Genomic DNA, 18,362 nt, shown 5'->3' on the forward strand with positions numbered 1-18,362 from the left:
GTCGTGTCTGGTTTTTAATAAAAAATTACAAGGCATACCAAAAAAGCAGAAAAATATTTTAAAAGCATAGTTCAGGAGAAGAGAGAGAGAGAGAATCAGAAACAAACTCAGATACTTTGGAATTATCAGGCTAGAAATTTGTGTTTAGTGCTCTAATGAAAAAAAGTGGACAACGTGCAAAAATGTGGGTAGCACAACTAAAGAATATCTTAGGTGGTCACAAAAAACAATCAATGAGCTTAAAGATACATCAAAAGAAACATTCCAAACTGAAAGGCAAAATGAAAAAAATGATAGAAAGGGATGGAACAGAATGTCTAAGAACTGTGGGATAATTATAAAAGATATGATATGTAATATATGTGTCTATATAATGCATACATGTATGTATATTATATGTGAATCATATATGTATATATAATACATATATGTGTATTATGTTTTCATTATACAGGTATTATATGTATATATTAAACATACACATATATAAAGTAAACCAGAATTAGAAGAAAGAAACCGAAGATATAGTTGAAGTAACAATGACTAACACTTTTCAAAACTGATGAAAAACACTAAAACATAGGTCAAGAAAGCTCAGGAACAATAAGCAGTATAAATACTGAAAATGCATACCAAGGTTTATCATATTTGAAATGCAGACAATAAGTTTATAATACCCAAGAGTTGAAAGCAACCTAGGTGCCCAGCAGTAAATGAATGGATCCAAAAACTATGGTACATATACATATTGGTATTCTATACCAATATCAATACCAATATTGGTATTCCGCAGAAAGAAAGAAGGAGCTCCTACCATTTGCAACAGCATGGATGGAACTGGAAAGCATTATGCTGAGTGAAATAAGCCAGGTGTTGAAACAAATACCATATGATCTCATCTTTAACAGGAAGCTAAACAATAAAACAAACAAACAAGCAAAATACAACAAAAGACACTGAAACAAAGAACAGGCTGACAGGGACCAGAGGGGAGAAAGGAGGGAATTTCAGGTAGAAAGGGGAAGGATTTACAGGAACTAGTATAAAGGACACATGAACAAAAACTAAGGGGGGTGGAAATGGGAGGAAGGTGGGGAGCACTGAGGAAGTAGGCTGGGATGGGAGTAAAAGACAAAAAACTGGGCTTGAAAAACAATTAAATAAGTAAATCTAAAAACGGGGGTGGGGTGGGGGAAGAAATGCATACAATTAAAGACAAAGAAAACTTACAAGAAGCTGAAGAAGGAAAAGGAACAAAACACTTATAAGGAATAAAGTTTAAGAATTACATAAAAGTTTTCTTCAAAAATCCTGCAGACAAGAAGAGAATAAATTATTTAATGTATTGAAAGAAAAACTCACTAGCCTATTAAAAAAATCATACACCATGACCAAGTGGGATTCATCCCAGGGTTGCAAGGATGGTTCAATATTCGCAAATTAGTAAATGTAATACATCATATAAATAAAAGCAAAGACAAAAACCACATGATCATATTAATAAATGCAGAAAAAGCTTTTCATATGGTACAACACCCATTTATGATAAAAAACACTCAGCAAAGTAGGAATAGAGGGAGCATTCTTTAATATAATAAAGGCCATATATGAGAGACCTACAGCCAACATCATATTCAATGGACAAAAACTAAAAGCTTTCCACTAAGATCAAGAACAAAACAAGGTTCTCCACATTCACCACTTCTATTCAATATAGTATTGGAAGTTTTAGCCACAGTGATCAGACAAGAAAAGGAAATAAAAAGCATCCAAATCGAAAAGGAGGAAACAAAACTGTCACTGTTTGCAGATGATATGATAGTGTACATGGAAAATCCTATAGACTCCACCCCAAAACTGCTCAAACTAATTAATAAATTTGGCAAAACAGCAGGATACAAAGTCAATATCCAGAAATCAAAGGCATTTTTGTATACCAACAATGAAACAGCAGAAGCAGAAATCAAGGAAAAAAATCCCATTCGATATAGCAAAAAGAAAAAGAAAATACCCAGGAATAAACCTAACCAAGAACGTAAAATACCTGTATGCAGAAAACTACACAACATTGAAGGAAGAAATCAAGGAAGACACAAACAAATGGAAATATATACCATGTTCATGGATTGGAAGAATTAATATCATCAAAATGTCCATACTACCTAAACCAATTTACAGATTCAATGCAATACCTATTAAAGTACCAATGACATACTTCACAGACATAGAACAAACACTTCAAAAATTTATATGTAACCATAAACAACCTCAAATAGCAGCTGCAATTTTGAGAAAGAAGAACAAAGTAGGAGGGATCACAATACCTGATATCACACTGTATTACAAAGCCACTGTAATCAAAACAGCCTGGTACTGGCATAAAAACAGGCACATGAACCAGTGGAACAAAATAGAGAGCCCAGAAATAAACCCAAGTCTCTACAGCCAATTAATATTTGACAAAGGGAGCAGTACCATAAAATGTAGTAAAAATAGCCTCTTCAACAAATGGTGTTGGGAGAACTGGACAGCTATGTGCAAAAAAAAAAAAAAATCAAATTTGTGCACCAACTTACACCATACACCAAAATAAATTCAAGGTGGATAAAAGACTTAAATATAAGCCGTGATACCATTAAAGTCCTAGAGGAGAACATTGGCAAGAAAATCTCAGATATTTCACGCAGCAACATTTTTACTTATATGTTCCCTAGAGCGAGGGATATAAAGGAAAGAATAAACAAATGGGATCTCATCAAAATTAAAAGCTTTTGCATGGCTAAAGAAAACAGTATTAAAATAAAAAGACAACCAAATATATGGGAAAACATATTTGCCAATGATACCTCAGACAAGGGTTTCATCTCCAAAATATACAAAGAACTTACACAACTCCACTCTAGGAAGACAAGCAACCCAATTAAAAAGTGGGCAAAGGACTTCAACAGACACTTCTCCAAGGAGGACATTCAGAAGATCCAGAGACATATGAAAAGATGCTCAATATCACTAGCTATCACAGAGATGCAAATTAAAATCACAGTCTGATAGCACATTACACCAGTCACAGTGGCCATCATAAACAAAGGAACACAGAACAAGTGTTGGAGAGGTTGTGGCGAAAAGGGGACCCTAGTTCACTATTAGAGGGATTGCAGACTGGTACAACCACTGTGGAAAACAGTATGGAATTTTCTCAGAAAACTAAAAATGAACATGCCTTTTGACCCAGCAATTCTACTGCTGGGATTATATCCTAAGAGCCCTAAAACACCAATCCAAAAGAACCTATGCACCCCAATGTTCACAGCAGCACAATTTACAGTAGCCAAGAGTTGGAAGCAACCTATGTGCCCATCAATAAATTAATGTATCAAAAATTATGGTATATATACACAGTGGAATTCTATGCAGCAGAAAGAAAGAAGGTACTCCTACCCTTTGCAACATCATGGATGGATCTGAAAAGAATTATGCTGAGTGAAATAAGCCAGGCATTGAAAGACAAATACCATATGATCTCACCTTTAACAGGAAGCTAAAGAACAAAACAAACAAGCAAGCAAAATATAACCAAAGGCACTGAAATAGAGAACAAGGGGACAGAGACCAGAGGGGAGAGGGAAGGGAATTTCAGAGGAAAAAGGGGAAGGATTTACAGGAACTACTATAAAGGACACATGGACAACAACTAAGGGAGGTGGAAATGGGAGGGAGGTGGGGATCCCTGGGGGTGTGGGCTGGGATGTGGCTAAAAGACAGAAAACTGTACTTGAATAATAGTTAAATTAAAAAATATAATAAAATCAGAAAAATGAAAATAAAAATATAATATTAATAATTATTAGAAGATTCATTTGGTTTGCTATAAATTTAATAATCACAAATAAATTTATAAAAATATTGAAAAATGTATGGTACATACACACAATGCAATTTTATGCAGCAGAAAGAAAGAAGGAGCTCCTACCATTTACAACAGCATGGATGAAATGGAAAGCATTATGCTGAGTGAAACAAGCCAGGCATTGAAAGACAAATACCATATGATCTCACCTTTAACAGGAATCTAAACAACAAAACAAACAAAGAAGCTAAATATAACTAAAGACACTGAAATAGAGAACAGGGGGACAGTGACCAGAGGGGAGAGGGTAGGGAATTTCAGGGGAAACAGGGGAAGGATTTACAGGAACTAGTATAAAGGACACATGGACAATAATTAAGGGGGGTGGAAATGGGAGGGAGGTGGGGAGCACTGTGGGGGGTGGGCTGGGATGGGAGTAAAAGACAGAAAACTGTACTTGAACAGCAATTAAATAAAATAAATTTTAAAAATTCACTAGCCTAGAATTTATGTATTCAATGGAATTATACTTCAAAAGTGAAGGAGAGATCAATACTTTCTCACACAAAAGAAATTGAGGGAATTTGATCCACTTTCTAGTAGATCAAAGAATTCAAGTATGTGCAACATATAAAAAATGATAAATGGACATCTGGCCAAGATGGAGGCATAAGTAGATGCACTGTGCCTTTCCCATAACCGAAAGAAGAACAACAACAAATTTAAAAACAAACAAACAAAAAAACCAGAACTGATAGAAAATCAAGCTGTATGGAAGTCCAACAACCAAGAAGTTAGAGAAGAAACATTCATCCAGACCAGTAGGAGGGACAGAGACAGGCCACTGGATGGAGAGTCCTCACAACAATGTGGTGACTGGAGGACCAGGGAAGGTGAGGTGGTGGCTGGCAGAACAGGTAAGGTGGTGCCAGGCAGAGTGGGGAACCCCACATCTTTGTGCAGATAAACCAGGAGGAATAACTGAAGAGCAAGACAGGCCATGCAACCCACGGTTGCAGTGTGGGGAAATAAAGCCTCAAAACATCTGACTGAAAAAAATCTGTGAGGGTTGAGGAGGCAAGAGAAACTCCTAGCTTCACAGGAGAGTTCATTGGAGAGAATCACAGGGTTCTAGAATGTACAAAAACCCACCCACCTGGGAATCAGTATCAGAAGGGAACAATTTGCTTGTGGGCAGTGGAGAAAGTGACTGAAAGCTGGAGAAAGCTGAAGAAGTGGCACTGTTCCCTGTCAGATCCCTATTCCTACATACAGTGCCACAACACAGCAACATGGGTTCCCCCACCCTGGTGAATAGCTAAAGCCTCACCCCTTACTACATAGCAGGTATGCAGAGACCAAAAAAAAGGCCCAATTGAAAGAACAGATCAAAGCTCCAGAAAAAATAAAATGAAGTTCAAAAGAGATAGCCAACCTATCACATGCATAGTTCAAACACTGGTAATCAGGATACTCGCAGGATGGATTGAGTATGGTCACAAAATAGAGCAAAAAGTGAAGGCTGCAAGAAGCAAATAAGCAAAATGTACAGGGAACCAATAGTGACAGGAAGGAAACCAGGACTCAAATCAATAGTTTGGACGAGAAAAAAAAACTAAACATTCAACCAGAACAGAATGAAGAAACAAGAATTCAAAAGAAAAAATGAGGAGAGGCTTAGGAACCTCTGGGACAACTTCAAACATTCCAACATTTGAATAATAGGGATGCCAGAAAGAGAAGAGAAAGAGCAACAAATTGAAAATTTATTTGAAAACATAATGAAGGAGAATTTCCCCAATCTGGCAAAGGAAATAGACTTTCAGGAAGTGCAGAAAGCTCAGAGAAACCCAAAGAAGTTGGACCCAAGGAAGCACAAACCAAAGCACATCATAATTACATTATCTAAGATTAAAGTGAAAGAATCTTAAAAGCAGCATGAGAAAAGGAGACAGTTACCTACAAAGGACTTCCCATAAGACTATCAGCTGATTTCTCAAAAGAAACCTTAGAGGCTAGAAGGGGCTGGAAAGAAGTATTCCAAGTCATGAAAGGCAAGGACCTACATCCAAGACTACTCTATCCAGCAAAGGTATTATTTAGAATGGAAGGGCAGATGGAAGGGACTTCCCAGATAAGTCCAAGTTAGAGGATTTCATCATCACCAAGCCCTTATTATATGAAAAGTAAAAGGAACTTATCTAAGAAAAGGAAGAAGACCAAAAATATGAACAGTAAAATGACAACAAATTCACAACTATCAACAACTGAACTTAAAAAACAATCACAAAAACAAACTAAGCAAACAGCTAGAACAGGGACAAAATCAGAAATGGACATCACATGGAAGGGTTATCAGCAGGGAGTGGGAGGGGGAGAATGGGGAGAAATATACAGGGAATAAGAAGCGTAAATGGTTAGCACACAACAGACAGGGGAATTTAGAATAGTATAGCAATTGGAGAAGCCAGAGAACTTTTACGTACAAATCATGGACATGAACTGAGTTGGAGGGAATGTGGAAGGGGGGGTGCAGGGCAGAGGGGACTAAAGAGGGGGATGGAAGAACTATAATAGCCTAACCAATGAAATATATTTTTTGAAAAAGAAAAGAAGTTAAAGTGTTTAACAATTTTTTAAAGATTTTATTTATTTATTTTTAGAGAGAGGAGAAAGGAGGGAGAGAGGGGAAGAGAAACATTACTGTGTGCTTGCCTCTCATACTCCCCCAACTGGGGACAAGGCCTGCAACCCAAGCATTTACCTTGACTGGGATTTGAACAATTGAGCCCTTGGTTCACAAGCTGGCACTCAATCCACTGAGCCACACCAGACAGGAAAATGTTTAACAATGTTTAGTAGTATTAAAATGATTTTAAAATGTCTTCTTCTTTATGCTGCTTTGTGTTGTCCAAAGTGAATATGTATAGATTCTCCTACCAGAAATTTAAAAAATAAGATTTTAAATTTGAAAATATATCTTAAAAATTATTTGGAATAGTAAGGTACAATAAAATATAATGTTATCCATATATATCATTTTAAACTTTCTAATAAATACATTCCTTAGAAGTAAAACATAACTGGTGATGAACAGACACTTCTCCCAAGAAGACATACAAGTGGCCAACAGATATAGGAAATAATGCTCAACTCCACTAGCTATTATGGAAGTGCAAATCAAAAGTACCATAAGATACCACCTTATATCTGATAGAATGGTTATTATCAACAAGACAAGAAACACATACTGGAGAAGTTGTAGAGAAAAAGGAACCCTCATACATTGCTGATGGGAAGTAAACTGGTACAGCCACTGTAGAAAACAGTGTGAAGGTTCCTCAGAAAAATTAACATCAGATGTACCATATGACCCAGCAACCCCTCTTCTGGATATCTATCCCCAAAATTTGAAAACATTTATTCTCAAAGGCATGTGCACCTCTATGTTCATTGCATCATGATTCATGGTAGCCAATACCTGGAAACAATCAAAGTGTCCTTCACTAGATGATTGGAATAAGAAGATATGGCACATATATACAATGGAATACTACTCAACTATAAAAAGGAATAAATATTGCAATGTTCAACAACATGAATGGGTCTTGAGAATATCATGCTAAGCAAAATAAATCAGATAGAGAAAGCCAAGAACCACATGATTTCATTCATATGTGGGATGTAAAACTGAAGACAACAAATGAATAAATAAACAGGTAAAAATTCATAGGCAATGACAACAGTATGGTGGTTACCAGAGGGAAGAGCGATGAGGGGTATAAAGAATAAAGGGGATTGAATGTATAATGATGGAAGATTTGACTTTGGGTGGTCCATGAAAAGTATTCAGGTGATTCAGAAGGCCATGTCTATGGGCAACTGATGATTGGCAGTTTCATCACAACAACATGCCTGCTCATGCGTCACATCTCATGCAGAGTTTTTAGCAAAACATCAGATTGCCCAGATGACTCAGCCTCCCTAGAGCCCAGATTTGGTGCTCTGCGACTTCTGGCTTTTCCCAAAACTAAAATCACCTTTGAAAAGGAAGAGATTTCACACCATAAATGAGATTCAGGAACATATGACAGGGCATCCAATGGCAATAGGGAGAATTGTGTGAGGTCCCAACTTTGACGGGGACTGGGGTATCACTGTCCTATATATAACGTCTCTTGTAGTTTGACCCTTCTTCAATAAATGTCTCTATTTTTCATATTACATGGCTGAATATAGTTTTTCCTTACCTTCTGGACAGACTATATATATGTACACACACACATATGTGACTTATACACAGATAACAGTATGGTGATAGCCAGAGGGAAAAGATGGTGGTTTGATGAGGTGGGCAAAGGGAGGATAAACAGGGACAGAAAGTGACTTTTCTTTGGGCCATGGGTACAGGATGCAGTGTGCAGATTATGTTTGTTGAGTTGCACATTTGAAACCTGTATGGTTTTGCAAACCAATGTCACCCCAATTAATTCAATTAAAAACAAACAATAAAAAATTGCTTAAGTGTTTCCATATTTCCATATCTAAGTAATCTACCAATGTTTCCCTCTGTCTCTTCCTCCTCCCCCCTCCCTCTCATACACACACATACATACACAAACACACACTTCTCTTATAGTAATATTTCACACGCTGGGCCTCTATCTGCCTTGGTCTCTTTTTTTTATCTTTCTCTCCTTTATACTTACCCAACATCTCCTTTAAAAATACATTTTCTCGGACTTCCGCCAAGATGGAGGCATAGGTGGATGTGCTGTGCCTTCTCACACAACCAAGTTTAGAGACAACTAAATATTAGCAACAGAAAACACAGCCAGAACACGGAAAATTGAACTTTTCGGAAGTCCGTTAACAACAAATTCTTCAGCCTCACTGGTAAGGGGCGAAACCAGCGGCTGGTGAAGCGGGGTTGCACAGGAAAACTCGGTCAGACGGACTCAGGCGTGGAATCCAGACTCGCGGAATCCAGGCGCAAGGTTGGACCTAGTGAGCGACCGAGCGAGCCACCAGTCGAGCGACTGCGGGGGAGACAGCGGGGGAGCAGTGCTGCGTGTTGACTGTGGTCGTGCATTTGTGCGCGGGCTGACAGGCGAGGGAGTGGGCGGTTGGACCGGGGCCGGCGGGTCCCCGCGGCAAGCACCTGTGGAGAGTGCCGCCATTTCCCTGCTCTGACCCCACCTCCACATACAGCGTCATAAACCAGTGACTCTGAGTGGCCTGGCCCTGGTGAACCACCTAAGGCGCTAATCCTCACCCCGCTGTGACAAACAGAGGAGGGGGTCGCCATTTCCCCGCTCTGACCACGCCCCCACATGCAGCATCACAACCCAGCGACCTGGGAGTCCAAGGAACCGCTTCTCACACTTAAAGGGCCAGAACAGACCAAAAATGTCGCAAGATCTCAAAGCTCCAGAACCTATAGATCTAAGCAATGAAGAAATAGCAAAACTCTCAGACGCACAGTTTAAAACACTGGTGATCAGGATCCTCACAGAACTGGTTGATTATAGCCACAAATTAGACAAATATATGAAGGCAAAACTAATTGAAATGAATGGAATTGCACAGGAAACCAATAGCGATGAAAAGGAAACTGGGACTCAGATCAATGGAGTGGACCAGAAGAAAGCAAATAATGGCCAAACAGGAAAGAGTCAAGAAGCAAGAATTCAAAGAAATGAGGAGAGTCTTAGGAACCTCCAGGACATCTTTAAACGCTCCAACATCCGAATTATAGGGGTACCAGAAGGGGGAAAGGCACAGCCACCAGTGGAAAACTTATTTGAACAAATAATAAAGGAGAATTTCCCCAATCTGGCAAAGGAAATAGACTTCCAGGAAATCCAGGAAGCTCAGAGAGTACCAAAGAAGTTGGACCCAAGAAGGAACACACCAAGGCACATCATCATTACATTAGCTAAGATTAAAATGAAGGAGAGAATCCTTGAAGCAGCAAGAAATAAGGGGACAGTCACCTACAAAGGAGTCCCCATCAGACTGTCAGTGGATTTCTCAAAAGAGACCTTACAGGCAAGAAGGGGCTGGAAAGAGGTATTCCAAGTCATGAAATCCAAAGACCTACAACCAAGATTGCTCTATCCAGCAAAACTTTCATTTAGAATGGAAGGACAGATAAGGTGCTTCTCAGATAAGATCAAATTCAAGGAGTTCATCATCACCAAGCCCTTATTATATGAAATGTTAAAGGGACTTATCTAAGAGAAAGAAGTTAAAGAAACATGAACAGTGAAAGGACAACAAACTCACAGTTATTAACAACCACACCTAAAACAAAAGCAAAGTAAAAGGACAGCTAGATCAGGAGTGGAAACATAGAAATGAAGATCTGAAGGAGGGTTATCAACAGGGGAGTGGGAGGAGGAGAAGGGGGGAGAAGGTACAGAAAATAAGTAGCATAGACAGTAGATAGAAAATAGATGGGGGGGCAAGAATACCATGGGAAATATAGAATCTAAAGGACTTGAGACACATGGTCATAAACTAAAGGGGGGGTAATGGTGGGGACGGGGGTAGGGTGGAGGGGAATGAAGGGAGGGAATAGAACAACTGTAATGGCATAATCAATAAAAAGAATAAATTTTTAAAAATTGTACTGTGAAACCATCTGGTCCTGGGCTTTTGTGTGCCAGATTTTTTTATTATAGCTTCAATTTCATTAGCTGTTATTGGTCTGTTCAGGCTTTCTTCTTTTTAAAAATATATTTTATTGATTATGCCATTACAGTTGTTCTATTTCCCCCTCATTACCCTCCACCCTGAACACCCCTCCCCCACCACTCCCTCCGTTTAGTTTATGACCACGTGTCTCAAGTTCTTTAGATTCTATATTTCCCATACTATTCTTGCCCTCCCCCCATCTATTTTCTATCTACGGTCTATGCTACTTATTTTCTGTACCTTCTCCCCCCTTCTCCTTCTCCCACTCCCCTGTTGCTAACCCTCCATGTGATCTTCATTTCTATGGTTTGCTCCTGATCTAGCTGTCCTCTTAAATTGCTTTTGTTTTAGGTGTGGTTGTTAATAACTGTGAGTTTGCTGTCCTTTCACTGTTCATATTTTTATCTTCTTTTTCTTAGATAAGTCCCTTTAAAATTTCATATAATAAGGGCTTGGTGATGATGAACTCCTTGAATGTGACCTTATCTGACAAGCTCTTTATCTGTCCTTCCATTCTAAATGAAAGTTTTGCTGGATAGAGCAATCTTGAATGTAGGTCCTTGCCTTTCATGACTTGGAATACTTCTTTCCAACAACTTCTTGCCTATAAAGTGTCTTTTGAGAAATCCGCTGACAGTCTGATGGGAACTCCTTTATAGGTGGCTGTCCCCTTATCTCTTGCTGCTTCTAGGATTCTCTCCTTCATTTTAATCTTAGCTAATGTAATGATGATGTGCCTTGGTGTGTTCCTTCTTGGGTCCAACTTCTTTGGGATTCTCTGAGCTTCCTGGATTTCCTGGAAATCTATTTCCTTTGCCAGAATGGGGAAGTTCTCCTTTATTATTTGTTCAAATAAGGTTTCCACTCATGACTGTTCCTCTTCTCCTTCTGGTACCCCTATAATCCAGATGTTGGAGTGTTTCAAGATGTCCTGGAGGTTCCTTAGCCTCTCCTCATTTTTTTGAATTCTTGTTTCTTCATTCTTTTCTGTTTGGTCATTTTTTTTCTTCCTTCTGGTCTGTTCCCTTGATTTGAGTCCCAGTTTCCTTTCCATCAGTATTGGTTTTCTGTGCATTTCCCTTCATCTCAATTAGTTTAGCCTTCATATGTTCCTCTAATTTGTGGCTAAAATCAACCAGTTCTGTGAGCATCCTGATCACCAGTGTTTTGAACTGTGCCTCTGATAGATTGGCAATTTCTTGTTCACTTAAATTTATTGGCTCTGGGGCTCTGAGTTCTCCTTGAGCCATGTTTTGGTCTGTTTGTGCCTGTTACATATGAGGAGAGAAGCCTTAGGTTTTCACCAGGGCGGGGTCACCCATGTTGCTGGTTTGTGACGCTGTATGTGGGGGCAGGGTCAGAGAGGGAGCAATAGCAGTTCCCTCTGCTCCTTCCTGCCGCTGGGGCCTGCCTGGTCTGTCTTATTGCTTGCTCCTTCTCTGGTTTATCTGCGTGCAAATGTGTGACAGAGGTCAGCCTGCCGCCTTCCTTGTGCCTTCACTGGGTCTGCCTGTTGCTACCCTACATCTGGGATCTGCCCTTGGCTGTCTGCGTGACTGAGTCGGGAGATCTTTTTTGCCCTACCTGCTCTGCTGCTGGCTCTGCCCCTCTTACCAGTCTGGCTGAGTGGTTCGTTATTGTCGGACTCCTGTATTGTTCAATTTTCTGTGGTTTGGCTGCGTTTTTTTTGCTAAAACTTTGTTGTTTTTAGACTTGGTTATGTGAGAAGACACAATGTTTCCACCTACGCCTCCATCTTGGCAGAAGTCCTGTTCAGGCTTTCTTCTTTGCCTTCATTCAGTTTTGAAAGATTATATTTTTCTAGAAATTTGTCCATTTCACCCAGCTTTTTAAATTTCTCAACGTATAGTTGTTTGTAGGAATTGCTTACAATTCTATGTATCTCTGTGGTGTCAGTTGTAATCTCTCCTCTTTCATTTCTGATTGTGCTTATTTTGGTCCTCTCTCTTTTTTTTTGATGAGTCTGCTTGAAGGCTTGTTGATTTTGTTTATCTTTTTAAAGAAATAGCTCCTGGATTTATTGATCCTTTGGATTGTTGTGTTAGTCTGTATGTTGTTTAAATTCTACTTTGATTCTGAGTATTTCCTTCCTTCTTCTTGTTCTGAGCTTTGTTGTTGTTCCTCGAGTTCTTGTAAGTGTAGGGTTAGATTGTTTATTTTAAATGTTTCTATCTTTTTTTGTCACCTCTATCTCTATGAACTTCCCTCTGAGGACTGCCTTTGGTGTGTCCCATAGTTTTGGACTGTTGTGTGTTCATTTTCATTTGTTTCTCAAAACATTTTTTATTGTTTTCTTGATCTCATTATTAACCCATTCATCATTTAATAGCATGCTATCCAATCTTCATAAATTTGAGTGTTTTTGAGTATTTTCCTTGAGGCTGGTTTCTAGTTTCAGTCTTTCATAGTCTGAGGAAATGCTTGATATGATTTCAATTTTCTTGAATTTGTTGAGGCTGGTTTTGTGTCCTATTATGTGGTCTATCTTTGAAAATGCTCCGTGTGCACTTAAAAAGAACATATACTTTGTTTCTTTGAGCTGAAGGGATATATATATATATATATATATATATATATATATATATATTTCATTTGATCTGGGGCACATATATATGTGCATATACATGTGCATATATATGTATATATGCATATATATGTATATTTCATTTGATCTGGGGCATTGTTCAATGCTGCAATATCCTTGTTGATATTTTGTTCAGAAGATCTATAGATGTTGACAGTGGGGGGTAAAAATCCCCTAGTAAAATGTCTTGCTTTCTGTATCTTTCTTAAAGTCCTCCAAAATTTTTCTTATGTATTTGGGTTTTCCTGTGTTGAGTACATATATGTTCACAATGCTTGTATCTTCTTGATATATTCTTCCCTTGAGTATTATGAAGTGTCTTTCAGTGTCTCTTTTTATGGCTTTTATTTTGAAGTCTATTTTGTCTGGTATAAGTATTGTTACCTTAGCTTTTTTTTTTCCTGTCTGTTTGCTTGGAATATTCTTTTCCATCCCTTCACTTTCAGTCTGTGTAGGTCTTTTGTTCTGTGATGGGTCTGTTTTAGGCAGTGTGTGTGTGAATCATGTTTTCTTATCCACTCAGCTACTCTATGCCTTTTGATACATTTACATTTACATTTAAGCTTATTACTGATATGTACTTGTTCATTTCCCCCCTTTATACCTCTGTTCCTCTCTCTCTCACATTCTTTTAATTTCTGTTCTTATACCTGTCCCTTTAGCATATCTTGAAGTGCTGGTTTGGTGGAAGTGTGTTCTTTCAGCCTTCTTTTGTCTGGGAAACTCCTGATTTCTCCTTCCATTTTGATTGAGAACCTCACTATTGGAGTAGTCTTGGGTTCAGGCTTTTACTTTTCATTGCTTGGAATAATTTTTGCCATTCTCTTCTTCTCTGTACTGTGTCTGTTGATAAATCAGCTGCTAGCCATATGGGAACTCCTTTGTATGTTACTTCTTGTTTCTCCCTTGCTTCTTTTAAGATTCTCTTTGCCTTTAAAGCTTGGCATTTTAATTATGATGTGTCTTGCAGTAGGTTGGTTTGGGTTCATCCTGACTGGGACCCTCTGTGTTTCTCAGACTTGAGTGGCTTTTCCCCTCTCCAGGTTTGGGAAGTTTTCTGTCATTATTTTTTCAAACAAGGTTTCTATCTCTTGCTCCTTTTCTTCTCCTGCTGGTATTCCTATGATTGAAATGTTGTTGTGTTTCATATTGTCTTGGAGTTCTCTTAAGCTACCTTCATTTTTTTTTAGTCTTTTTTCATGCAGCTGCTCTACCTGGGTGTTTTGTTCTTGTTTTGTTTTGTTTTGTTTTAACTTATCTTCCAGTTCCCTAATCTGGTCCTCTACCTCCTCCAGCCAGCTTGAAATTTCTTCTATTGTGTTTTCATTTCATAAGTTGTATTGTTCATTTCTTTCTGCTTCTTGCTTGTAGTTTCTATTTCCTTTTTCATACTGTTGTAGTACTCACTCAATTCCTTGTAGTTGTTTGTGAGTTCGTGAAAATTCTTATAACCATTCTTTTGAATTCTATGTCTGCTAGTTCACTTGCTTCTGTTTTGTCTAGCTTTTTTAGTGGAGAGTCTTCCATTTCTTTTGATTGCAGGCTTTTTCTTTGTCTCCCTATTTCAGGTGAGTCTTGTTGTTTGTTTCTATGATTCCTGATTCTCTGCTTTGCTAGCTGCCTTGGTAGGGTGAAATTCCATGGCAGGAGTTCTATGAAATTCAGTGGTGTGGTCTCTTTGATTGCCTTGTCTAGATGCTATACATTTGCCCTTTCTTCCATTTGTGTGTGCTCTCTTGTTGTACTTGAGTTTTACCTGTTGTTGTTTCCCTTGTTGGTAGATTCTCTCCGTCACCAGGTTTACTGATGTTTGCAATTCCCACCATATCTTGTATGTGATTAGTGGCAGGGGGAAGGTGAATTGGAATAAGACAGTGGAAGACTATTCTATGGGATTTAAAGTACCAACAAGTGGAGAACAAATAGGAGGTCCTTTGGAGAAGTACAGCAATAACCATGGTATCTCACCCAACAAGCCACTTTTTATAAAAGGCAAAAAAGAGATAAAACTCTTATTAGAAGGGAGAAAGAATGTAAGCTGACTCCAGAAACAGTGCTTGTGTAAGGTTAGATGGTAAGATATAGTGAGAGTAAGGAACAGGAACTAGGCGTAATATGTGACAGAATAAAATTAACTACAACAGTAACAATGCTCAGGAAATAATTAAATGGGCAAAGAGCAGGCAAGGCTGCTGTGTAGTATTTACAATAATATGGAACAACAATTATTTACAATAATACTAGAACAACAATAATATGACACAAAATATATGATGTGAACAAAAACAATAGAAAGTTGCAGATCAAGAGTAGTGTGTTATTGGAATACCAGTGAAGTGAAAGAAAAGAATTAAAATGCAATGGAAAAGGAGAACAAAGAAAACCAGTCAGAAAATGCAATTAAACAAACAAAATGAAAAAAACTGAACAGAAAGAAGAGAAATTAAATTAAAAATAAAACAAAATAAATAAAAATAATGAAAAAATTATAACAAAAGTTAAAAATAAAATGCAAGTTCTGCAGGATAGCAAAGTGAATTTGTTTCCCAGTTGGCATTAGCTTTCTGATCTCTCTCTGGACACACCTTTGGTTCTTTGGTTCTTTCATAGTTCCAAGGCTTATTGTCTCTCACTTGGGAAAAAAAAGAAAGGAAAAAAAGCCTCCTACTGACTTTAAACCTGCCCAGGGAGTTCTGCTGGTCTTCCTCACTGCTGCAGACAGAGTGGGGCTGGGCTTTGCTTTTTTCCTTTTTTGTGGTTTTTGTGAGGATGGGGACTCTGGTCTGGGCTGCAGTATTCACATGTGCCCAGCCTTCAGGCCAAGCCTTCTCAGTGCTACAGGGCTCCCACTGTCCATCTACACCAGGCCAGTGCCTTCATTCCACCATGTTGTGCCTCTCATGAGGTACACTTATTAGGAGCAACCTGCACCCCTCCTCCTCCCTCTTTGTTGGCCTGGGTGCTGCACATTGTCAAAGTCCCTTCAGCATAGCATAGTTTCCCTGTTAAATTAAATCTCTCTAGGGACTCCTAACTCTGAGCTTTTGCTGTTCACCTCTAATCAGTCTGTGCAGCACCCCTCCTCCTCCTCCTTCTTCACTGGCCCAGCTACTATGTGGGAGAGGTCCTTGCACAGCAGCAGTGCGCCATTTTTTTTTAGTGAATTTCCCTTGGTTATGGGTTGCCATTGTTAACAAATGCCTGGCTGTTCACACAGTCCAACTCTCTGACCAGTCACAAGACTCCCTAAGTCACTGTCAGTTGTGGCCCAACTCTTCTCCCATTTCCACGTATCTCCCTGCTCCTTGATTTCTCTGGTACTGTCAAGCCAGGGACCACAGTCCAAGTTGGGGAACGCCCCCTGCTATGTGTCTTCCACTGTGTCTTTATATCCCCAGTGACTTCAAGCATCTAGGCCTCTCCTAGGTGGGGCTTCCCTGCTCTGGGAAGGGGGGGAGCTCTGAAGCTACAATCACTGACCTGACTCTCCTCCAAAGTTCCTAAGGCTGCTGTGGTCCCTCTAGCAGGGCCCAGGGACTGCAGCACCTGTGGTCCCATGAACAGAGTCCAGGGACATTCCCATCATCCTATGCAATCTCCTTACTGTCCATTTTTAAGCATCCTCTGCAATCTTTGGCTTCCAAACTTCATATAAGCTATGATTCCATTTGCTGTTCACTCTGTTCTTCAGAAGATCAGCTAGGTGTCCCAGATGGGTATAGGAGAAAATGGGTTAAACTCCCACCTACCTCACTTCCATCTTCCAACCCTCTATTTTTTCTTTAAAATATGTATTTTGGTACTTTGATATACATTAATTAATATATTTTTAAAATTCATTTTCTATTGTGAGCCAACTGGATATTATAGTCAGAGCCCCATTCAGTTCATTTTGTATTATATTTGCTGTTTTGGAATCTTTTTTTCTCTCTTCTGTTGCCTTTATATTTTTGCCATCTATTTCATTGTTCTCTTCTTTATAAAATTCTAAAATGTTTCTTACAACTTATACCCATTTTGACATCTAGAAGCTTAAAGAATCTTCGAGACTCTGCTCCATGTGGGCATTTTACTATCATCATTGTTCTTCCTGAAGCATTTCCATGGTCTTGCCACCATTGAATAACTCCAGATGACATTGATTGGAGTACTAACTGTTCTTAAACTTTTCAGTATCATATTCACAGGTAATTTCTTGTGTTATTTAGGTAGATGAAAACCCATGTCCATTGTCAGATTTATCTCTTTATAACTCTCAGTGGGCATCCTCATTTTCAAGATTTGAGGTTCTGGTGACCCCAAAATTATATCTTCCATGTACTTACATTAGTCCTCTAATTTTTGTGAATATTGAAAAAATGCATGACTTATTGGTAATATACTCCATGCATTATTAAATCAAACTGGGTGACAAATTGTGTCATATACCTGCTTATTCATTTTATTATCTCAGTTTCATGTTTCCTCTGATTGTAACACAGTAATGCAACTTTTCATTGAAAGTACTTATTTAACCACAAGTGTGACTGGTAATCTGATGATTTATGCCTATGTCTTTCCAACATTGTCAGTTTGGCAGCTACTTTTTCCAGCCAATGTTGTTTTGTTTTCTAGAGTAAAATGGATTATGTTAGCGAAATTTTAATAATATAAATGCTTTTCCAATATTTCTGCAAAATCGAAGTGTTAGAATAACAGATGACTATTTTGGGTTATGCAGTTGTGTGTGTGATGCCCCTCCCTGATCCTCACCCTACACTTTGTTTTCATTGCATAAAGCAGGTCAGTTTTTGTCTCAGCATTGGCTGGATTTTCAGAGTCTCTGGCTCCAGGCCTATGTTGGATATTAAACTCTTTTTCAAACACATACTCTTGTCAGCTTCCTAGTACAAAACTTATATTAGGTTGTTCCTGTCATTTGAAACCTGACAAGGCAAACAGTATTGCTCAAAAACCTAATTTATTCTTTGGTGGTTTAAGTTGTTTGGAGTTTAAAATTATGAGATTACTAGAAATTTGAACACTAACTAGACATAACTTTTGTCCCTTTTCATGTGTGTTATTTTTAAAGAATCACTATCCTTTAGAGATACATACTATATTAAATATCTATTGCTATATAACGATTATCCCTAAATTTAGCATCTTGAAACCATACACATTAATTTTTCCAGAGATTGTGAGTCTAATGTCTAGATGCAACTAATCTCT

Source organism: Artibeus jamaicensis, unplaced genomic scaffold (assembly GCF_021234435.1).
Source record: "Artibeus jamaicensis isolate MK-2021 breed Jamaican fruit bat unplaced genomic scaffold, CSHL_Jam_final scaffold_461, whole genome shotgun sequence".
NCBI classification, from domain to species: Eukaryota; Metazoa; Chordata; class Mammalia; order Chiroptera; family Phyllostomidae; genus Artibeus; species Artibeus jamaicensis.